The 24,031-nt window shown below is 39.4% G+C and overlaps 1 protein-coding gene across 9 annotated transcripts in view; it reads left to right on the top strand.

Annotated features, from left to right (window-relative positions):
* The window catches only part of SOX5 (SRY-box transcription factor 5), a 643,266-nt gene that overhangs the window by 53,562 nt on the left and 565,673 nt on the right, over nt 1–24,031 (top strand). The window contains exon 1 of one of the 9 annotated variants that reach the window (XM_048046779.2): nt 874–23,600. The exons of the other annotated variants lie outside the window; for them this stretch is intronic. The gene's annotated coding sequence lies outside the window, so the exon portion shown is untranslated. Of the gene's footprint in view, nt 1–873; nt 23,601–24,031 lie in introns of those variants that run through there. 9 annotated transcript variants of the gene reach the window in all.

Raw genomic sequence — 24,031 nt, 5'->3', positions numbered from 1 at the left:
GCCAACTGCACCCTGCAGATCTGTGTGCTCAGTGCCTAAGCTTTGCTGTGCATCCATGAGTGTCCATAAACACTTAATTCTGTAGTCCCAGCACTAAGTGGAGCTACGAACATGGGGGAAGATGTAAACTGTTCTGTCATCTCTGTACCATATTTCCTAGCATAGTATCTAAATTTCTTACAGCAGCACATTCATCAATGTGGCCAGCACCTTTTACAGTATTCCCTCTGTAGCATGCAAAAGAAAATTGTATGTCCAATGCAAGTCTTCAGGTCCTCCTTTGTTGTTTTAAATATACAAACTGAAGCGTGCTGCATTGGGGAGAGAAAGCTGGAAGAGTTCATCCATCAGATGGAATGGGAAATTGCAAGTTTTTCCACAGACCCTTATTTCATTGAGAGCTGATGCCACATTATGGACCAGCTCCTTCAAAAAGCCTGCCTCCTGCTGTAGCATTACCATGTTGGTATAAAAGCCTGCAGTGTTAAGTGGAGCAATCGTCTGCAATTTCAGAACTTTAAATGGCATTTTGAATATGATGAAAACATACAGTCCAAGCAGCATCCTGAAAGTAAGGACCTTGTTCTTATATCTGAACTGCTATGGAAGCCACAGCAGATGGGTCAGAATGTGCGGTTATGCATATGAATCTGCAATGCTGAGGAAGTATGCTGCAACTTGTTGTGATGGAGGGCTTCTGATTGAGAGGAGTGCACACCTGAAATGCAGAGAAGCATTTCTGAATTGTCATTTCCTTGTTTGCAGCTTAAAACATCTAGGTGGTGGTTTTTTTCTTTTTTTTTTCTTTTTTTCTTTTTTTTTTTTTTTCCAGAGAGGTGGGTTATGAATTTCATTGGGGTGGGGGGGAAGGTGCGGGAGCTTTTTCATACAAAAATGTTTTTGCTTTGCTGCCTTACTCTGCAATGACGTGTTTTCATGCAGTTGAAAAGCAATGTTTAAGCTTTGTTTGAAAAGGGATAAATGGAATTTGTCTAAAAAAAGTAAACTGCTCTGTATGTTCTCCATAATGCTGCGAGGATCCATTTTTACAGAGTTCATAGCTAGATGAAGACAGACTTTAACCTTACTCAAGTACAGTGGTAGCTGTGGTGTGGGCAGGAGTACGTCCCACAATGTTGGTCCACAAAAGTGAAAAAACATCATCTTCACTGCAACTCCGGGTTGCATTTCAGACCCACTGAAGTTAGCCAGAGAACTGGATAGCATCCCTGCTTTTGCCATGCATATTACTTACAGGGATTTTTAGGGACCCGAGTGGTCTTTCTGTGCATCCTAGCAGCTGGCGCTGAGCAGTTGGGTCGAGCCCCTCTCCTGGTGCCAGGGTTAAGTGTAGGCACAGAGATCAGAACCCCTTTTCCCCTTTTTGTGTTTATTTACTTCCTTTCCTATGGCATTTGATTTTCTTTGCAAATTCTGTGTACAGATGCTAACTAGGCTCATTGTGTGATCTGAAGATTTCACAAAATGGGATGCCACCAGTGCATGCTGGGCCCTGCAGAAAATTAAGCTCCTCGTGGGCAGATGCTCAGAGGATGGGAAGACTTGAAAAAAGAGGGGTATGAAGTACAGCATTTTCCCACTGGAAGGGACTGTGGCCATGCCTGCTCACCTCCAGAAAACACTCGTTCCCCTGCTTTGCTGTCTCCCTGCTGTCAATCCAGAGAGTGTCTCAAACTTCATTTGCGCTCATTTCACACAGAGTTTGCTTATCAGTCTGAAAGGCGACTGTCTGATCTTTCCTTTTGCATGCTTTCACTTTTAAGATCTTCCCTTTCTTATGTAAAAAAGGCAATTAGAGTCGTATCTGTTTATTTTAAACAAAATGGCTGTTAATTAGCGTGATCAAAAACCCTGCCATTGTAGACTATGGGTTTCACTTTGTAGTTGCACTAAATTGCGTACAGTTTGGTGCCAGCTGACATGATAGCAACACAAAGTCTGGCTTTTTTTAACTTAATGAACAAACAGATTTATGAGGCTTTGTTATCTTCTGGTTTAGATCTATAGGTTCTGAATGCATTATTTAGAGTTCTTGTTTCTTAATGGCTAATGTCATGTTGTTACTTATTAAGAGTGCTTTAACTTGCTGAAGAAGTTTCCTCTCTTTTGTATCCCCTTTTTTTTCCATTTTCCTTCATTTTTTTGATGGCTTAATTAAACAGTGCGTCTGTGGTACACAAAACAGTTGAGATGTACTTCTTTGGTTTTATTCAGATGTTTCATCGCCAACTTTGTAATGTTCTTTTTCTTGTGAGGAGACTGGATGTTGTCATCCCTTAAAATGAGAATAAGGGCATTTCCGTATCTTTCTCACTACCTCTGTTACTGCCTGATATTCCTTTGTAATGTTTGGAAGAACGATCCCCACAACAATCCACCAGTGCATTCTTGCTTTGCTTTGGAAAGGAAATGCCCAGAAAGATGGGTGGTAAGCTGGGATACCTTGCCTTCCATCCATCTCAAGTCACATATGTAGACCTGCCATCTTGGTATGAATGACAGCTTGCCCTTGTAAATGGAAAAAATATTTTAAAGAATAAATGACATTTAACTAATAAGTGAGAATTTTGAGTGCCTTCTTTTTTACTGCTGTGATTATTATTTTTGGGTGGAAGGTGCTCGTTTCAGACATTTTAGAGTACCTGGTTTTGAGTCTGGTGTGGTAATGTCTAATTACCATTGAAATAGTGACTAGAACTGGCAAAATGTAGAGTCAGACTTTGCTCAGAAGATCATCTGCTTTTTTCACCACTGAAGGACTGGGAACTGCAGTATGGTTTCCAGAACTTAATTTCATTTGACTGCACATATCCCCATCACTGAAGTTTCCACTGCTTCCTTAGCTAGCCATTTTGATGTTAACTTTTTCTGTATGCTGATAGAAGGCCTAATTGACCCAGTATTTCTAAAAGTAGCTGATTATTCAGGTATGTCATTATTTCCCTGCCTTTTTATCTGTTGGCCATTATTGAAGGATTCAAGTGAAATCCTTATTTGCATAGGGAAAATCAAAATTGAAGTCAAGTCATAAGCAAAGTCAGTGAGCCTGCATAAATTTGTTTAAAAGAAGGTGTAATCAGATCATTTTATGGGTTTTGCTTTCATCTAAAACTTTGTATTGAGTGTAGTTCTGGGTTATAATTCTCATAAAGTACATATTTAATTTAAATACGTAGGACAATTAGTACTTTTTCACATGGTTATATTTGAGTATTAAACCATACACAATTTCATATAGCAATACTGAAGAAAATTTAATTGCTATTATAGAAAACTAAGGTAGGAGTGTTCTATTTGTTTCATGGAGTATATGGTCTGTAAAGACTCATAGAAAAGGAAAAAAAAATAAAAGGCCTAAGAAGGTTGATACGAAAACAAGTTGATAGTACTAAAAATTTTTGTTTGTTTGTTTTCTTTTTTGTAATTGTTGCACTTGTAATTTCCAAATTAAAGAGAAATGAGAGAAATTTGAAATTTCCAGTGGAGAAGCATTTTCATAAAGTTTTTTTGTTTTGATCTGTCACAACATTGTATTGAAATAAATGGTTCCTTTCCTGGATTGTAAAAGAAAAGGGAGCATCAGGTAAAAGAAATTTCAAGATGATAATTTGTCTTTACGTATTAAATAGAGCTTTTTAGGGCTAAAGATATAAATGGAATTATGGAATTTTTTCAACTTTATCAGGAATTCTTTTCTCTGTTTTTTTTTTTTTTTAATAAATTATCATTAAACCTGGTGAAAATTCATTGAAAATGATCGGTATTGATGAAACAGCAATTTACAATGGAAATATTATTTGGAAAATTTTTTTTTTGAGCAGTTTTTTTTTTTTAAATAGAGAACAGAAGAATATGAAACATTATACAGTTAAACAAAATAAATAATTCTGGAGAGAATCGAAGTCAATCACTGATGTCCATATTAACCTTAATTCAAGAGCAAGGGATTGGTCAATGAAAATAAAAAGGAAGAAATTTTGATAAAATAAGTGTATTAGACACTAAATGCAAATAATTTGTGGATCTTATTAGTAACATTTATTTTCATAAAAATGCAAGCTTACAAATTAAGCTTCTGTGTGAATATTCAAAGTCTGAAGATAGATGAGATGTGTTTTCTGTCTATTTTTTCCTTTATGCCTCAGAACATGAACTACCTAGTCAGGAGATGGTTTATGAACTGAAGTCTCTTATGACAAGTTATTTCATAATTGGTCAGTTCCAGGAATTTTTCACCTTTTGATGAAATGGCTGATATTAGTAGTTGTTCTTCATATTGGCTGACTGGAATATTCTATTACTACAAATTGTATAGGGGTATAAAAAATTATGCAAGTGGTATTTTTCCTGTGGTACTTAATTTACATATATTTTACGTTTAATTAACATATATAATATATTTTTTTCTGTAGATGTGATAGAAATGGGGCTTTGATCCATCTGAGTCCTTCAGCAGATGCTTAACCTTAAGCACTTAAATAATCCCATTGTTTTCAGTGTCTTTAATCTGTGCCCCTAAGTGCTTTGTTGGATTGTGGCCTAGTATAATTATATGTTCGCAATAACAGTTGCTTATTAAAAGCAGTTGTTAGATCTCAAAAATAATATAAAAGAAATAACATGAAAAATATGTATCAAACAGTATTGCAAAAATACATAAAAATAGTTTCAGAATCCTTACTTGCTTGTCACTGCCCATCACATTGTAGAGTCTGCTTTTTGAAATGCTCCATTAATTTATCAGCTTAAAATAACAAGCGTAATAAATAAGATTGCACATTTATGTAACAATTCAGGCAATTCTTAGAAAGTTTTGTTTATTATTAATTCTGAATTCTATAACAAGGGTGCAGTTCTATTACATGTTTGTGTTATATGTCATTCTAAACAACTTAGAAAGACAATCATTGGTTGCTGTTTACTACAGGAGCTTGGTTCTCTTTTTAATAAGAACAACTGAGAAAAAGTAATGTTCATATGTTAGACATACTGGCTTCTATTTTCTGTGTTTCATCTCTTTATGTAGTTTGTGCTTTTCACATTTCCCCTCTCTTTTTGTTCCTAGATCTGTTCTGTAATGTTCCATGCTATGTCCAGCCTGTGTTGTGTCCTTTAACCCGCAGCAAACATTAAAGATAGAGTTAAATACAGTATTACTTCTCTGATAAAATATTCTGATGGGATGTAAGTGACCTTGTTCCCTAATGGCCACCCCAGCTGAATTTCACAGGTACTTGCTGTGAGAGACCTTCTGTTTCTACATTAGAAATTGTCTGAAGTTTAGGGTAACAGAGATACATGAGGTTTCCACTGTTAAGTTTAGGAAACCAGTCTTACCTGTCAATGCTTGTGCTGGTGTAAGTTAATTTACTGCTTTCTTTATCAACCTGATCCTCTGAAATATGTGTTCTGTTTATTTTATTACTGAAGCCCAAGAGACACCACAAAAGTTTCCCATTTAAAGGGAATTTTGCTTGGCCTTCTGTGTTTCAGTGTCAGAGCTTGGGTATATTTTACAGTGATTTGTCCCCTGAGCATCACACAAGTGCACAAGCATCTTGTCTGAACTGCCAGCCAAATTTTTTGAGTGCATTTTGCAGTAATGGTAGCGTGAGTGAGTGAGCACCAGCATACAGTGGTGTTTAAAGGGTAAAGAAAATGTGAAATGATCTGTAAATACCACAGTTGTGTGTGATAAAAAGGAGGGCATGGCTCTCCAAAGTTAGAATATCCAGCAATACCAAGTGAGTGCAATGCTCCTCCGAGTAAACCCAAAGTAAATGTATTTCTTTAGCTATGATCAGGGTGGTGCTGTGTATATCCTTGGGCATGTGCATCCTTGGAGCTGTTCCTGTGGAGAGGGACAGGTCTCCAGCCCTGTCCGCTATTTGGTGGCTGCATGGATGTGTTGAGGGAAATGTCACGCAGCTACCCACTCACAGGCCTCGTCTGGAGATGCTGCACGTAGCCCTGTGAAGTAGCACTGTTTGGAAAAGGTGAAAACACAGCAAAAGCGTGCAAGAAAAACTGAATTCCTTCTGCCTGAAGTAGCAGAGTAGTCTCCTCCCCCACCCACTTGGGAAGTAACAATTTCCCCCCAGAAATTAGTTCATTAGTGTATATTGCTATTCATGCAGGAAGGTGTGTGATGTCCTGCGGCTCTATGTATTTGAGTAGAAAATGTCACCTCATATCAGATTCATAATACTCCCAGCCCATACTGGCCCAGGGCATGTAATCTCTGTAATGCACAATGACTGCATCGCTACAGCTGAATCAAAACTTCACTGCGTTCAAGGAGAGGATAATGGTTGCCACCTTAAGCAGCTCAGATAAATGACAAGTTTGGGGAAGGTCACCACTCACTGTGTAAAGTCTTCCACGTCTCGCAAGAAAAAGAAAAATCCCACTTTCTGTTCGGCACCTCCCCCTGCTCCCGTTGCTTACGCAGGTGGAAACGTTAAGATGAAATGGGAACTCGGCAGAGGGAGTGTGAGCGTGCGGCTGTTATATTTTGATGTGGTTCTTAAATTGCCCTTCGTTGTCAGAAGCTGTTAGGCTGAGGAGAGAAGTACGATCCATGAGTGGTGGTAGGGATCGGTAATTATCTTTAATTCTCTACAGGAGCATGCGGAGGAGGAGTGCTTGCCCATGCCTTGGTCGGAGCTGGCGGAAAGGGAATAGGGACAAGGGCTGTCTGTAATGCCGGGGTGCATAGCAGGCAAAATGGGTTGGTGTCATCTCCTTTCCCCTTGGGCAGGCCGGGGCTCCCACCCCAGTTCAGCCCCATGGCAAGGGGCGGATGAAGGGCTGCACACACACAGGTAGGATCATCCCACATATTTTTAGCACGGCTGATCAGCCCTTCGCCATCCCAAGCCCTCTAAGAAAGTGGCCTTCTTGCCCTAGGGACAGGCAGGGGGGTAAGAGAGGTACGTGCTGAAGCTGGGTGGGGTGATCGGAGCTGTGGGCAATCTGCAATAGGAATTGCTCTCAGCCATGGTTAAATGCATTTGCAGTGATACAAGGAAGTTTTTGCAGCCACCAGCCTGCCAGTTGAAGCAATACTGAAAAATGTAACACACCGTGCCCTAATCCGCTTAATATGGTCTCTGTCCATAGCTACCCACTTGCTGTCTTACAGTAAAGCTGTTAGGTTTCTCCATGTCCAAGCAGAACAGAAAGATTAAGTGCGCTATCGTGCTGCATAGTTTCTGGCAGAACTTCTTTTCTGCTGCGCAGACTGTAAGATGCGTTTTGTTTTATTTTCTCTCTTTCTTTTGGGAGGTACAAAGTACAGTGACAGGAACTATCATATTCAATTGGACATGCTTTCTACAGATTTGTTAAGGATTTACTCTACACATTTGTAGCATTTAGTTGCCATAGCAATGACCTCGGTGCAAGAGGGAACAGCCTTTAGGTTGGACCTCAGATTTTCCTTTCATTTCCATTTAATTTGATTTGACTGCGAAATGTCACTTCCATTGCATTGATTAAGCTTCATTGCGGCCACCAGCTCTGTTAGAAAGGTTAAAGGGCAGGCCAGTGGCTGTCATTTTTCTTCCCCCGCCCTTCTCTGATATCAATACAGATGGGCTTTTTTCAGAGGAAGAATAAGGTTTTACCCCATGGTGCTCCTCAGTAAAAGCAAAACTAATGCAGCAACAGTTTGAAGCTGTGCTAACCTGCAGCTTCTTCATACGGTTGTGTAGCACTTAAAAAGCCATGGATTTGTTCCTCATTTTCTTACTGACATAAGCTTCCCCTGAATAAATAACAACGAACGTCCCTTCCAACTCTAGCCACTGCTGAAGGAGGACAGCCGTCTCTTTTTCAAAATCTCTGTTATCCACGGGGTGTGTAATAGCTGCCTGCCGACTTCTTTGAGGCTGGTAATTAGCGCGAGCTGGGTGCAGAGGATTCCCCTTTGGACAGGCTTTTTTGAGTCTGTTTGGTATTTGCTGATTATGCAACAAGCGTAAAATAGATAATAGCAAGCATTGGGATGGGAGGCTCAAAAGAAGACCTCAACCAAAGTGAGGATTGCTTAAACAAGCAATTTTATTAATGGCAAACAAAATAAAAGCACGATTGTGGTATTCTTCAGTGACTGTCAAAAGCATTTTAACTTTGAAAGTGATACTGCCCATCTGTGGAATACAAAGGTACAAAAATTGTGCTATATTTATAAAGACTTCCCGCTCTTGGTGCCTTAAGACCTCTGCTTTGTACTGTGTGGGCTGTCAAGGACTTAGATAAATTAGTATTGCAGAACCTACCATACCTCTTTCATGTACACCCCTGTAACACCAGGGACACAAAATATACCAACAGGCTGGCCTTCTGCTGTAAGTCAGGTTTTCTGCCACATGCTTTATCAGCTAGAATATCATCTTGAAATTTGTATATTGCACAATATCTGAAGTTAAGAATTCTCCGGCATAGTTTGGTCAAAACTCGAGGTAAGAGACTTACAGTTCTGTATATATTTTAATAAAATATCAGATGTTCATTTTGAAAACTTTGAGAAACTTTGTTTCGATCTTAAAAACAGTTCTGTCATTGGATTTCCAAGTTTGTTTAGTTGGATGGAAATTAAAAAACGAATCAGAAATTTTGAAACAGCTGGGTAGGAAGGGAAGGATGTAATGAAGGCTCACTAAAGCAGGTTTGTGAGTTATCAGCAAGTAGGCTGGTGAGGCAGAGGCCTGAAAGGCCAAGGGAGAGAAAATGTTTGTCCAGCCACAGGGTAAATGATACAAAGAAAAAAAAAAAAAAAACCAACAACAAAAAAAACCTGAAGTACTGCACACAGCTTAAAATATTTGTAGTTAAAGGACTGTTTTTCTTTACTGACTGAACTGAGCTTCAAGTTAAATCCCTCCATTTCTGGAAAGGAGGACTGAGCTAGTGTGAAGACAGCTCCAGTTCTGGAGTCCTGTATTGGCTGGTGTGGAGAAATACCCCATGTGTAACTCACACATACTTCAGGGTTGTAGGGGGGAGAGGCTCGTACTTAATTTATTTTTCTTATTTTTGCTCTCTTTATGACATGCAGCACCTGGTATCAGGGCCACCCTCTCAGGGAGTTGTGTCCCCATCAGTGGTGACCAGAGCCAGGTGTGGAAGGGTGCAAATGCCTGCACCCCTTCATCCTTACTCCGGCAGTGCAATTCACAGGTGGAGGGGGACAGATCTGGATGAAAGGCTTCAGAGTGAAAATACTTCCTCATGCCTCCTTGTGGATCATGGAGGAGGAGAAGGACTTCACCTGGCAGCCTTGAAGCTCAGAGCTTCATTGGCAGTAAAGAGGAAGGTGCAAGCAACCCGGCTGTGAGCTACCCGAGGTGTAGGACTGACCGCCAGAGGGGGGACACAGCCTGCTCATGGGGGGCAAACGCCTGTCATTTTTACTCCCTTTTCCATTTGCTTCCAAAAAGCTGAATGAATAAGCAGAGGCTGGGGGAAAGAGGGAAGAGGGAGAGAGAAGGAAGCCGCTCCCCGTAGCAAACAACGAGGTGAAAAAACTAACATAAATCTGCAATAACTCGTAGCAGTCCAGCTGGTGGCCTGCGGGATGATGCTGTTTGGCCCATTCGCTTTTCTGCTGCGGCCTTGCCTTGGGGCTGAGGGTGAAGGGGAGAAGCCAGATGTGAAATCCAGCAGCTGTTGAATACTTCTGCTTAGCCATGCAAATCCACCATGCCCACGGAGGGAGGAAGAGTTTGGCATTGCTTGAGCCTGGACACCAGCCCGTGGAGGTGCCCCAGAAATCAGGATCCAGCTCACAGCTTTGGTAGCACTGCACTGTCTTGGCCTTGGTTCGTAAGAGAGCACGTTAGCTCTCACTTCTGTGTGTGTGTGTTTCTGACAAGACGTTACTGCCACTTTTTCTGCTTTCCATCCTTTGAAAGGACATGAATTTCAGAGGAGGTTGATCAGCTTTCCTTTTGAAGAGAATAGTGTTAATATTCACAGAGTATAAATGCAGACACTGTGGACTTCCACAGAAAGTGAGTTCTTCTGCAGTAATGTTTCAAAAGCTCCAAAACTCAAAATTACTTAAATAAAGTGTGAAATATCAGATGAGAAAAGACTTCCTCCTTTGTGCATTGTAGGTTTTATTTTTTTTAATGTATCATGGCATTTGGTTTCCTGTGCAAAAATACTTAGTAAATTATCAGTGTCGGTATTGTTAATCTTTGCTGTTATTTATGAAGTCTGTTCTGAGGAAAACAGGTTTAAGATTAAATACAGAACGTGGTGCTTGCTCTTCTTAGCACTTTGGACATGTGGTAGGAATATTATCTTTCTAAACTCTCAGCCATACTCCGTGACAGAGATGGGAGAAGAAAGACATAGCTTCATTCAGATACCTCTTGTGTCATCCTCTCAGTTATAAACAGCGTAAAAAAAAATGAATCAGGTGCAGACAGATAAAAGCTAAATTCTGAAAATCCCTTTTTATTCTGTATCTCAAATCTTTGCTCAAAAAGGAGACGAGAGGGATTTATTACTTAGCTCTTCCTTTTTTCCATTTTTTTTTTTTATTTTAAGGGTGCAAAACCACAATGCTCCTTTTGTCACCAAAAGCTTGTCTGTAAGTCAGGGGCTGAGCAATCAAGGTGCTGCTCCACAGAGGAGCTGCTGCACCTCCTTGCCACCCTGAGGCAAGGTGTGGAGGGGCTCACCACCTGGCACAGAGCAGTTGACATCTCCCTTGGGATGCCCATCGCAGCAGTGGAATTGAAGCAACACATCCTTTTCTACCTCAAAAACACTTACTTTTGTTTTGAGTATTTACATTACTCCATCAGTGAAAGATGCTATCTCACCCAGGTAAACTGAATTTGTTGGATTCAGTCACTGAAGGAGATGCTGTTTAATTTCATTGCTCGAAATGAGCAGGATTCAGCAGCTCCAGCTCCAACGCATTTTTTTTTTCTCTTCTCAGCAGGAGCCAAGTATTGGCATTTCTCCCATAGCATCGCTCCTTGTTGTTTTCTCTCAAGTAAAAACAACAAAAAGATTAAAAGGAAGAAGGAGACAGATTTGAAAGAGGATCGTTAGCTCTGAGGTCTGATGGGACTGCCTTGAAAGTATTCACAACCCTGTGTCACCCGTGCCAAAGTCATACTGCAGTTTTCAGAACCTTTTATAAACCCTAGTATATAAAAATTCTTCATCTTTCTCATCTTGTGCTTGCTGTTTAACAGAAACAGTTCATAGTAAATTTTGTCTGTTTCCCTCTCCTATTAGAATTTAATAATTACTTTGTGAGATTCTTTTTTTTTTCATGTCACAGTATGCTATTAATATATTTGCTTTGTATTGGCTTTTACTGCTTCTCAAAACACTTGTACGAAGGCATAAAAAGAGAGGAGTCTCCCTTAGTTTTAAATAAAATTACCAATTTCAGTGTCAGGCCAGGTTCACAAAATTTTCCAAAATAGGTGAGAGTTATAAATAAAACTGAATGTGTTACTGTTTGGGGGGAAAGCTGTGGAACTCTCTTTTTTTTTTTTTCCTCCAGCTCAGCCCCAGAATAGATGCATGCTGTTAGTTTTTCACTTTGAGCTTTTAGATTCCATCAGACCTCAGACTTAGCAATAAGATAAGAAGAATTTGATGAACTGAAGAGTGAGTTTCATGCAGATATGAATCAGCCCTGATATCTTGGCTACGGTCATCATGTGAGTATGCTGTCATTGCAGCATATATGATAAATTTGGGAATCTTAAACTGAACCTGCTTGTCCACTGTGCCTGTGACACAAAGCAGGAAAACCAGATTTTTTAAAAATGTCAGAAGTAGTGTTTTCAGAGAAAAATATCTTACCTGTAGTCTCTTGATTCTGACTGTAAGCACCATTCAGATTTTGAGATGCAGGAGGACTACTGGGGTTTTTGGGCACCAAGCCAATATAAATATAAAAATAAGAGGAAATTATAGAGATGTTTTCTTATTGTTAATATCATAACACATCTTTTGTGGGGTTTCCTCTCTGCAGGACTCTCCCTGCTGCAGTAGGTCTGTTTAACTGTCTCCTGTTATAAATACAATTCTGCAGAGCTGCTTCCACAAGCTGAACAATAGCCTGCAAAACCTTGCACAGAATTGGACAGGTCTGAGTGACCAAGTAAACTCAGTTCCCAGTGACAACAGAAAAATTAAGTCCAGCGTTTAGAGAAATGTGATTTGGGGGAGTTTATAATGTTAGTTTATTAGTCTTTAATGTCTGAAGGATTCAAGTGTGTGTTTATAAAGAACCCTTTTCGCTTTGCCCCCATTTCGAAGCACTTATTTTCCTTTCTGCTTGCAAAGATCTTAAAAAGATCTCAAGTCTTTGTACTTGAGATTGCTTTTGTTCAGAGTTGTCCAGTGCTTTCTCCCCTTTTATGTTTTTGCACTGTTTGCTTTGCTGTATGTGAACACACAGCCTGGGCTGTGTGAGCACATTGTGAGTTTTAATGTTAAATTCGGGTGGGTGAAATTGTGCATATCCTCCTGTTTTGGCCTTACTTTTTGCTGTGTGAAGGAACCAGCAAATGGAAATGCTGTTACTAAATATATAAATAAATCGTGGAGTGGTAGTTTCATAATTAGTTTAGCAGATTTTATTCTAGTTGATATATAATATTATGTTTGTATGTGAAAATGAAGAGAAAGTAAGAATAAAATTATATTTATCATCAATTTTATTCATTATGAGAAACTAGTTCACAAATACACGAGAGTACTATCTTCAGCAAATCCTTTGTCTTGTTTGTTTAATAAATTAGATGGATGTACCAAATAGCATGCTGCTGGGGCAACATTAATTTTATTATAGAATAAAAAGTAGAACTATTAGTCTCTGTTTCTGGCATGTTTGTAAGCTATCTGACCTATTTTCTTCTCCCGCCCCTTTCATGATGCTTACCAAATTCCCCTTTCCTATGCCTAACATAAAACTTACAACTAAACCAGCTGATAGTCAGCCCTGGAGACATTACCCAGTATCCTGGCAAATAGATAAGATATATTGTTTTATATATTTGTGCAACAGGCAGAGACAGCTTCATCACTTTAAGCAAGGGAATAATCTGTTTACACTAGAGGAATAGGCTCACTTGTTATTCTTGCCTTCAGTTGTGGAGATATTTGCAGGGGGCAATATCTACCTCATTTCTACCTCATTTTTACCAATAGAAATAGCTGGATTGCTTGTCTTAAATCTATTATATTTCAAGAGAAGAATAAGATGGGAAACTACGGTTCCCAGAATCCTCAAGAGGTATATAATGCCTAATATGGACTTTTAAAATTAAAACACAGTCTGTGTGGTTAGTTTTTTGCTACTGTTGGTATTCAGGAGTTGGAAGTATCTAGACTGTTTTTAAATGACATTCCTTGCAAAAAGAAAACACACTTAGTATTGTGTTGTCACTGAAAATGAAAAGCAAGACTTTAAGATTGAAGGAGTGTTTCATTAATACTATAGACATTCCAGGTCTTCAGAGATTATGAGTATGTCAAAAAAATCTGTCTCAAATCAAACATTTTAGACAGATGTCAAAAGCCATGAGTCTTTCTTCTTTTCTTTATAAGTGATTTGGATGTAGGACTAGAAGGTGTTTTGAGCAAATTTGCCGACGACACCAAACTTGGAGGAGTTGTGGACTCGGATGAGGGTGGAAAGGCCTTGCAGAGAGATCTGGACAGATTGGAGAGCTGGGCGATCACCAACCACATGAAGTTTAACAAAAGCAAGTGTCAGGTCCTGCACCTGGGAAGGGGCAACCCTGGCTATACGTACAGACTGGGCGATGAGATGCTGGGGAGCAGCCCCACAGAGAGGGATCTGGGGGCTGTGGTTGACAGCAAGTTGAATATGAGCCAGCAGTGTGCCCTGGCAGCCAGGAGGGCCAGCCGTACCCTGGGATACATCAAGCACGGCATCGCTAGTCAGTCAAGGGAAGTGATTGTCCCGCTCTACTCTGCGCTGGTGCGGCCTCACCTTGAGTACTGTGTGCAGTTCTGGGCACCACAGTACAAAAAGGACATTAAACTGTTGGAGAGTGTCCAGAGGAGGGCGACGAAGATGGTGAAGGGGTTAGAGGGGAAGACATATGAGGAGCGGCTGAGGTCACTGGGCCTGTTCAGCCTGGAGAAGAGGAGGCTGAGGAGAGACCTCATCGCGGTCACTGCACCAAGCCTGCCTGAATTTAAGAAGCGATTGGACTGTGCACTTAGTCACACGGTCTAAACTTTTGGGCAGACCTGTGCGGTGCCAGGAGTTGGACTTGATGATCCTTATGGGTCCCTTCCAACTCGGGATATTCTATGATTCTATGATTCTATGATTCTTTTCCTCTGAGCAAGTATCTTTCCTGCTTTTTTTATTTTGTGCAATTGGTGATGACTTTCTGGGTTTGGCACATTGAAAGAGGTATACATTGCTTAAGGTTTGAGGTGTGAAAATAAAAGGCATCAGTTAATATTGTACTTAGTATTATGCAATTTGGAATTTCTGGTGTGACCTTGACCTCTTAATTTTTTGTAAGGGGCATGGCTGCAGGGAAGGGAAAGGTCAGAGCAGTTTGGAAGTCAAGAAACTTACGTCAGTGTGTCCCTGAGCCTGAGTTATTGCATCCTGCATTGCCGGTAGAGAGAGCATCATGCTAAGGTGGCTGTACGGACCAGCATGGACTTCAGTCGGACAGGTTAGAGTGCAGGGAAATGATGCCGTCCATACCTTGAACAGGCATTTGTATGGTCTTCAGCTTGGCCTGACCATCTTCATGCTTGGCCCAAGAAAAGAAGTGTCTCAGTAGCCAAGTTAGAAATGCAGCCCCATGTGGTTTGATACCCATTTCAATGTCTTAACCAGTAGACTGTGCTGTTTCCTCATTTCAGTCATCATCAACTCCTGTTTCTCAATTTTGTCCATACTTTTGAGCCTTTGGTCACATTAGCAAGGCCAGTGAGAAACATTTGGATATTGAGGAATTCAAGTTCTCAGGGATGATTATGTTTTGTTATTGGTCAGAATAATAATAATATTTGTTCACGTGCTCTGTAATTTTCCTGCTGAAAGTGCATTGTAAACTTCATCTTATTAATAGTCAATAATGCATCTATAGTGGATTTGTAATGGTAGTGGAGAGAAACACCATTTGAGAAATGTTACAATGTACTGCGATCCTAAAATATAACAGTCTCCTTCTTTGCCATCCTTTTGGTTCATGCATTCTTTCAAGATATACCAAAACAAGTCTTAATCTCTGTCTTCAAGATACTGTATTGTAGGGTATGTTTTAGCCTAGCTAAGCTATCTGGGATGAATTTTCATTACAGTGCAAGGTACTATTATTGTTCATGTACCATAATAGTGAAAATACTGATTTTTCATTTGTATTCTTAGAACTTTGTATATACCCCAGAGGTAGATAAAGAGTTTATGAAGGAAGGTTATATTTAAGAGAAATGGGTATCGGTGCTATGAGATTATACCCATGACAGATGGTTGTAACTAAAGCTTCATCTTTGTGCTGAAAAGCTGAATGAAACAGTATTCAGATTTTGAAGTAATGTTGGCTTCATTTCAATGGGACTTTTGCCTGAGTAAGAACAGACTAAAAACTCACTAATGACTCCAATTTTTCGTATCAGTTTTGAGTAGATTTAAAAAATGGAAAAATCCTTTTTTTTTTTTTATAAAAAAAAATTTGGATTGATGCAATTCCAACATAAACCATGTAGGGGTTGTTTGTTTATTTAGGGAAATGTGTGCAACATTATGCCTTTGTTCCCTTGTATGACAGGATATAAAACAACATTGTTTTATTCACACTGAAAGACAAAATATCTTCCTGGGAATCACAAAAGAGATATTAAAGTGATTTCTTTGGCTCTTAGTTCCAGAGTTGGTCATGAACCTCAGAAATTCTTGAGGTTCAGTCTGGATAGTTACATAAAAGTTCAGATGCTAACCTTAAGCACATCCAAATATCTTTAGGCTGGAAATCTCTACAAGAACATATTTCCCCTTGACTTGGCTAATACAATGAGTTCAGTAAGGCTACACCCTGGGGAGTTTCGGCCCACCATGTAGTGTGTGTGCTTTAAGTGCTTACACTCAGCCACGAGGGTATTTTTAATTTTGTCTTGAGAAACTAAACTGAGGGACTTCACAAATGAAACCATCAGGAAGACAAGGTTAATTCTGGCCGCTGTTTGTGGGAGTATGGTGCCTTGAAATACCAACACATTTTTTTTCAGTGGTGGCATTTGGAAGAATAAATGAAGTGTGACTCCCAGCATCTCTTTAGTTGCCCTGAAAATGGAATGTCAAACAGCATATAATCATCTTCCTTGTTTAAAGAAAGAAGAGCAAGTGAGAGACCTAGTTTTCTGTTTGTGTCAGTTTTTGGATGTCTTAATATTCTATCTTGTCTAATTTTCCGGAGAGTGATAATAGAGTTCCTGTCAAATTAGAGGTTACAGACTTTTTAACCTATGTCACAAAAAAAAACACCCTACATTACTTGTTATTACCATGAATATAATCCAAACAGAAATTTAGTTTTTAATGCTGTTATGCTGAAGGTTGCATTCCAAGCATATAATTTTATTCATTATAAATATTAAAAATATTCAGTCTGACATTAGCCTCCATGCTGCCCCCCGCCCCCCAACACACACACACACACACACACACACTTTAAAAGAAAGGCTGAATTTGCTTTGGAGCAAATGTACTGCCAACTGGTCTGGTGAGTCGAAGCTGGGGCTCAGCCCCCTGTGCCATCAGGACGGAGCTGGCATTACTGCCGTGACGCGATGTGCAGTTTCCAGGTTTAATTGATGTAGCAGGGAGGGTATTTTCAGACAAGCCAGCCTGTTGTAACCATCTTCTAGCAGGGAGCATGGACGAGCCAGGAGGGTAAATTTAAAGGAGTGTAGGTGCCCTACGTTGGGGCTTTGCATGAGAGGAGCACAATGTGGTGGCACTGATATATATCTAGCATAGTGCTAAAGTGGCACTTTGCCTTTAGCGCTGGAGAAGCTGCTGTTGAAGTACACTGAAAAACAGAGAGGGGGGCAAAGGCTAAAGCTGATTTAAAATAAAAAAACCTCATACTTTCCAATGGAAGTAGAGCTGTTGCAAGCACAACCTATTGTTTGGTCAAGTTTTATTCTGATTTACTCGAATTGCAACAAATTTAGGCATGCTGTAAAAGGGTCCTGTTTTCAAGCTTACAGCAAACAAGGAATGAATAGAAGTGTCTCATTCTTGCCTATTTTTGGGTCAACCTCCAAATTCCCCTGGGGCTTCCACATCAATCTGTGTAGCACCCAGTGTTCACAAAGATGCAAATCCAAGACTGTGTTTTTTGGTTTTGTTTTAAATCAGGTGAGCATCACGTGCTTCGGTTTTGTAATGAGAGTTTTTGTACTGTCCTAATTAATACAGTGTGTCTCTCCTGGACCTTTGAAGTAAGTGGGAGTTCTGCCACCAATTTAAATAGGAGAAGGATTTGAGCCAATTTGAACAGAAGTTTTCACTTATCTTAGTGCCTAATCTTCTTTTTAAAGGGATGTGGGAGTATCAGCACCTCCTACGTAATGCTCGGCAGCATGCAGAAGTAGACTAGTCTGGTCACTTATGGAGGCCCATTTAAAACCAGTAGGATTACGCAGGTGAGTGACAAGGCTTTAAGAACAGATTTTAGGGAAGTTAATTCAGAGTGCAAAATGACATTTAACCCATCTGTGTGAATATTACCAGTTGAAACAGGCCACAAAATGATTTATAAATCTTAAGATTAAAAAAAAAAAAACACTATATTTTTCTTGCTGTTGAGTTGTCAGGGTTCACACTTTCAAGGGTGGGGTGTTTTTTTTTTTTAAGCATAAGAGCTAGTAGCTCAATTCCTTTGTTAAACTGGAGCTCATCCTCCTCAGTAAGTAGAGCAGAACTTTAAGAGAAATGCCAATTATGAATCTCATGATAAAATCACAATATTTGACAACGTTAGGCCTGTGTAAATGTTTATATATCTTTTCAGTACTTTTTCCCTGGAGAAAGACAGTTATCTAGACCTCCCCTACTGTCTCACTGAATTGCGATATATAGCTCCAGAGTGGCTGACCAAATATGGCTGATTTATCAGGAAAGTGGCAGCCTCTGACCGTTGTTTTAGGAGGGTATTGCAAAAACTAAGGCAAATTGCTGGAAGGTTTCTGCTCTTCACTGGAATACTTCAAGTATCTGTAAATTGAAGAATGTGGAAAACTGATGTTCTCTTCATGTTATGTCTCTTTTTCTTCACTGAGTGCAGAAGGAGCTCATAAATACTGACCTCCTGTAGTCTGCCACATGGTCTTTTTAGATTAACCCTGATTTTTCCCAAACTGCCTGTAAAATGATGTGTTGGAGTTTGTGTACTTCATGTATGTCTCTTCAGTCTCCATGCAACATTCACCTAACTAAAGCCTTGCTGCCAGTAGCATTAAATAATTTGTATATTATACTAGGTTTTTGGAAGACTTTGCCCTCCATTCCGAATGGCAGATTACATCAGATAATTGAGAAAGTTTTATTTGGTTTTAATTTAAAGGGAGTCTCTTTCCCTTAGATGTCCAATTCAAACTGATAAGAATTAGGTAACCACAACTATAGGTACTGCTATGTGAGGAAACAACTGTAAAAAACCAACCTAACAAATAAAAAAGCATTTCCTTTGGTGCATCAATGGCTGCCACTTACTCTAAAATAGGTTGGCATTTCTGCATTCTAGAAAATGGCAATATAGCTTTATTTAAGGGTTTTAAAATAAAATGTAAAAGATTATTTTATACATTCTGTGAAGCAAATACAGTGAGTATTTTTGTCTAAAGTTTTTGTTTTGCTCTGTTGCATAGAAGCCAGCTGGTTTGCTAGCTTGAGTGACCTCACATTCCTTAAATGTACTCATAAATCAAGCCAAGGCCATGCATTAAAAGCTGAGCTCTGACATTAATTCAAAGGAGGGAAAGTTTTATACATTGTGGGAGAAGTACAAAGCTGGACACCTAAGGCAAGATTTTTCAGTTCTTACTCACATTTAGCAAAACTGTATTGTTCTGAGAGTCTTACAGATGACTTAGAAGTCAGCTGGACCCTGTATTCCTTAAGGTGAATAAAGGTTGGAAAAGCATGCCCTGAAGAACCAGTAAGTATTTTAAGCAGTGTAAACATGCAGATTAAAAAAAAAATAATAAAGGAACATGGTGATAGTGAGAGGATTATTTAGTACTTAATTACCTGAAAGTGTTATTCTTGTGAATGTTTCTAATAAAGGAAGTTTGGCAATATGTTCAATGAGATTGTCACAATTGAATGTTTTGGTGTGATTTAGTGAAAAAGGATGCAAAGCATCAGGTTTGCATTAATAGGTTACCATGTCATTATATTTTTGGAAAGTAGTGATGTTTCTGGGTCACACAGGGATTTGGTCTCTGCAAATACTTCATTCTGAGAACCCAAGAAATGATGAGCAAAGTTGTGTTGATTTTAGAAGCAGAAAGACAATGATGATAAGAAACATGAAAGTAAAAGACTTATTTACTTTTTAATTTTCTCTGCTTTTTAAGACTTTTTGGATCCTTAGAGGCTTAGTAGTGGGTAACTTAATATCTACTTTACATATTATTTATTGTTATTTACAACAACAACCTCATACAAAATCCAAAACAAAAAATCCTCTAATATTTCAAAGAGTTAGAGGCATAGTATTGCTGCCTGCTTATCACTACGCATGCTGAGTGAGCAAGACCTTATCCTTATTTGTACAAAGCCACTCATCTTTTTTGTCCTGATAAGTGTGAAGGCAGACTCATTATATGCGGACCTTAAGTGAGCATCAGTAGGAGTCCACAAGAATATTGATAAATTAAAACATTATTCTACAATTGGATCCAAATCAATACCTCTCAAAGCTGAAATGTTTCTACTTTGAAGAGTTACTGAAAATTTTTTAATGGCAAGTCCAATTGAAATGTTAAAATTTGAGAATATTTCAGTGAGATCTGGCACTAAGAGTTCAAAATAAAACAATGTATTTTAAATCTTCTGGTTAAAGAGTTTATGTATAGGGGAACACTTTACAATGAGGGGTTATTCAGAAAGGCCAGTTTAAGGCTGTCTTCATCTGTTTCTTTCTTAGTAGGGAAGGATGTGGGTAGAGCGTGATTCAGACATAATTTTTAGTTTAGGTGCTCTGAATTATTTCTTGAATAAGCTTTTTTCTCTTCACTGGTTATAAGTAACCGAAGAAGACTGACTTTCCTGGTGCTCGAAGTTACTTTCGTGAACAAACTCCTCATTATTGTTGATTTCTGAGTGATTTTTTACATGAAGAAAAGAAGTCTCCACCTCTTGCAGTAAAAAAACCCTCAGTAACAACAAAGTTGAAGTCTTCCTACTTCTGGTATTGTTTGGCCTCTATCAAGATGTTATCCTTTTTCTGTACTTACTAAACACTTTCAACAAATGTCTTCTACAGTCGCTTCCAAGTAATTGTTTCACATTCAAAATGGAACACAGCTGAGTATACTTGAAACAATTCTAAACGTTATCAGTTCCTTCGACAGATAGGTTAAACTCTACAACAGAGTTTATATTGGCAGGTAAACGTCCTCTCATGTGGATAATAAGTTGGGAGATAAAATGTACTGGCATAAATAAGACAAATCATTACCACAAATATTTAAATACATTATTATTGAGAAAATTATTTTTACAATGCAGACTCTGAACAAAATGATTTTTCAATATGGTATTGGCATTTGAGTAAAGATATTATGACAGGAACCACATAATGGAGTAAGACCTGATTGCGTTAAGTACTGTCCAAAACATATACTGCCCTAGGCCAGTCCACACTGAATTGGCAAAAGTGGGTTAAAATGGCTAGCACCAGAAATTTCTTTCTGCCTTTTGCACCCTGATCATTTGTACTTTAAGTTGTGCCATTACAGCTGCTTGTGAATCCTTGTAAACTGCAGCCAGGAGCAGTCTTCATAGAGTGACTTCACCAATGAAACCTTACATGGTATGGAACTTGAACGTATCTTGAAGATTAGGAAAAAAAAAAAACACAACCAAAAACAAACAAAAACCACCACCAACAAAAAAACAGGATATAGATAAGGAGATACAGCAAATGCAAGAGAAAAAAAAATAGATATACTATTAGTCAGCATTAGTTGCTCACATATTAGCATTTTAATCTGGAGCAGTGGTGTGGTTTTGAAGAAAATCTCCCTCGTTGTCTTTACTTATCCTGTCAGCATGGTTTGAAGAAGGGTTTTGGTTTGTGTTGAACTAGATTCTGCTGGAGGAAAATAAAGTGGAGGCTCTTTTCCAGAAACATACCCAAGGTGCTCTAGGCGCTGATGGAAATATAGGGGTCTAAACCAGTAGTTGGTCCCTTGAAACTAATTTGAACTATAGACATGGTGAGGACATTTAGTGCAGGTGAAAGGGATGAATCTAATCCATGAGCAACAGATAATTCAGATATAGACACCCTAACATCAACTGCTACGATCTGCTTTTCTACCTCTTGCACCAAATTGCTTGCTAATGTAGACATATCTAACATAGGCAAATATCTTAGTGCACCAGCTGCCCAGCAGTCAATATATCCTTTGTAGACATCAAGGCAAGGAAGGAGCCTTGCCAGAAGATTTGTAGGAGGACAGTGAGGTAGCCTTAATTAGTATAATTTACTTAATTCATCTTGATAGCACAAAAGAAGAAAATATTATCACCCATTTAGGCATGAAGGGAATTGGTCTAAGAGATGGTATGTCTTAACCAGTTTGACATACACAGACTGGAATTAGATCTAGGAGTTCTTAGTGCCCAGCTCTCCACTTACTCTTAATTTTCTTGCTATCCTTTCTAAATGGTGGGCATAGACCTTTATTTATTTGCAACTGAGTTATTAAAGTAACTGGAAATTGATTAGCCATGTCCACGTAACTTCTCTCTCACTGTCAAGTGAGCCATTCCCTCACTTCTCTTAGCTGCTTTCTTCAGTTTTTGTTTCTGCCTGTGCCCCAATTTTTCACACCTTGTTTAGACTTGTGTTTACTCTAACTCTACTGTTTCAAGTTTCCTACCTCCTTGAGACCACAAAGCACTTCAAGAAAGGATTTCCATGTATTATATTTTGTTCTGAAAGTCTTATCTCATAGAGACATACTTGCCATTTTCTTTTTTTTTTCTATATATATGTAAAATTATGTTTCAAAGCCATTATATGTGCAGCATTCTGCTTCATAGCCTGGGTTAAGATCTCTTTCTAAAACTGCAGACAATAAAGCATTTTTCCTAAGAAAAGTTAACAATGTGATAAATACTGATGCAGTGTTTCAACCCAGTTAATTATTTCTTTTTTTCATTGTTTATCATCATTTTGTCATCTTTCCATATCATTCCCCACAATGCTTTGTGCTAGATTTTCTTTGAAAATTTCTTTCCTCTGAACTTGCCATGAACTTGTCTGTAAAATATGGCCATAAAATGCCACTGACAAAACAAAACAAAACCCTGTATTCACTAATAAAAGAACAACACCCAGTTTTTCTCTCATCCCTCACTAAATACAAAAAGAAAAAAAGAAAAAGACAGAATTCATACACAAAAGTTGTTTTTAATTGCAGGTATGAAGCAGAATATGAAGGCTGAGTAGAAAACAAGTCATCATACATATGAGGATATAGTTTAAGCCAGTTCAGAGTTTGTGCTTTGTTCCTTTTCTTCTCACTGTGCTGATGGCTATTGAGCCAGTAGTGTTAGCAGTGTTGGGATTAAACTTCATGCAACTGAGGGGGAGGAGGAGGATTGTGTTCCTTGAGATGTTCTGTGGGAGGAGAAGGATTATGCATGTTCCTTATGTAATGAGGAAGAGTCTGGAGAACTTGAATGTGTACAAGGAGGAGGTGGGAGGATTATCTTTTGATGTGAAGGAGAGGGAGCGGCTGTGGTTGTGATCCTTGAAGGAAACATCAGAAATATATTACCTTCTTGTACAATCTTTTTTTTTTTTTCCTAATATTAGAGGGGGGGTAGCTTTTTTTTCTTTTTTTTTTTTTTTTCTCCTGACGTGGAAGAAAGTTGGATTATGTTGGGGATGGGAAGGCCATTGTGCTGTAGCATTAGCTGAAGGATTACAACACAGACCTGGGAGAGTTGTGACCCAAGTCAGCTGAGTTACCTGAAGCATTAATCTCTGAGGATGGGATGTCCTTGTTGTCCTCCAGAGGACCAAAGGAGCGGACAGGGAAGTCTCAAAGGCAGGGTTTAGGTCATACCTTCTGATGAGGGGTGGCCAGCTGATAGCGTGCAGAGAAGAGGTTTCTCCAGAGCTCTCTATACATGCTGCCCCTTCCCAGGTCCTGCACTGAAATGCTTCTGGTCTGTAGGCTGCGGGGCCCTTTGCTGGACTCAATAAATGTCATTTACTGCACTTAAAGAGGAAGATAGGGAGGTGGAACCAAGTCACCAAGAGATCAAGCAATTGGAATTTTGGAAGGACAAGGTTGTACGAGTGAGGCCTCCCCCCCCCGGTGATCTGAGATGAGGTTTGACGTGTGAGATGGTGGTGAGGTGACATTAGTAGCAGGTCCTTCCAAACACCCTCAGCTTTCTTCATGTGCATGTTTCGAAGCCACCATGGCCCAGCAGCTGGCATGGAGGGCCCTGCACCCCCCAGAGCTGTGCCACAGCCACCCAGTCAGGCCGCCACATGCTGCTTTCTCTGCACACTGTTGGAGCAGTCGGTGGCATAGTTTTGGCCTAGGCTCAACAGTCTTTATACCAACAAGGCTTAGAAGTGGTTTTGCAGTTACCGCAGGCAGGCCAGGCACTGCTCCTGGCGAGTATACCCTGTTCAGGGGCAGGAAGGAGCATTTAGCCACACAGCCACTAACCAAAGAGCAGCCCTGGCCCCTATTTGCTGGTCAGGGTGGG

This window comes from Anser cygnoides, chromosome 1 (genome assembly GCF_040182565.1).
Source record: "Anser cygnoides isolate HZ-2024a breed goose chromosome 1, Taihu_goose_T2T_genome, whole genome shotgun sequence".
Taxonomy (NCBI): Eukaryota; Metazoa; Chordata; class Aves; order Anseriformes; family Anatidae; genus Anser; species Anser cygnoides.
The sequence above is the reverse complement of the archived record's forward strand: the minus strand, read 5'-3'. Positions and strand labels throughout refer to the sequence as shown.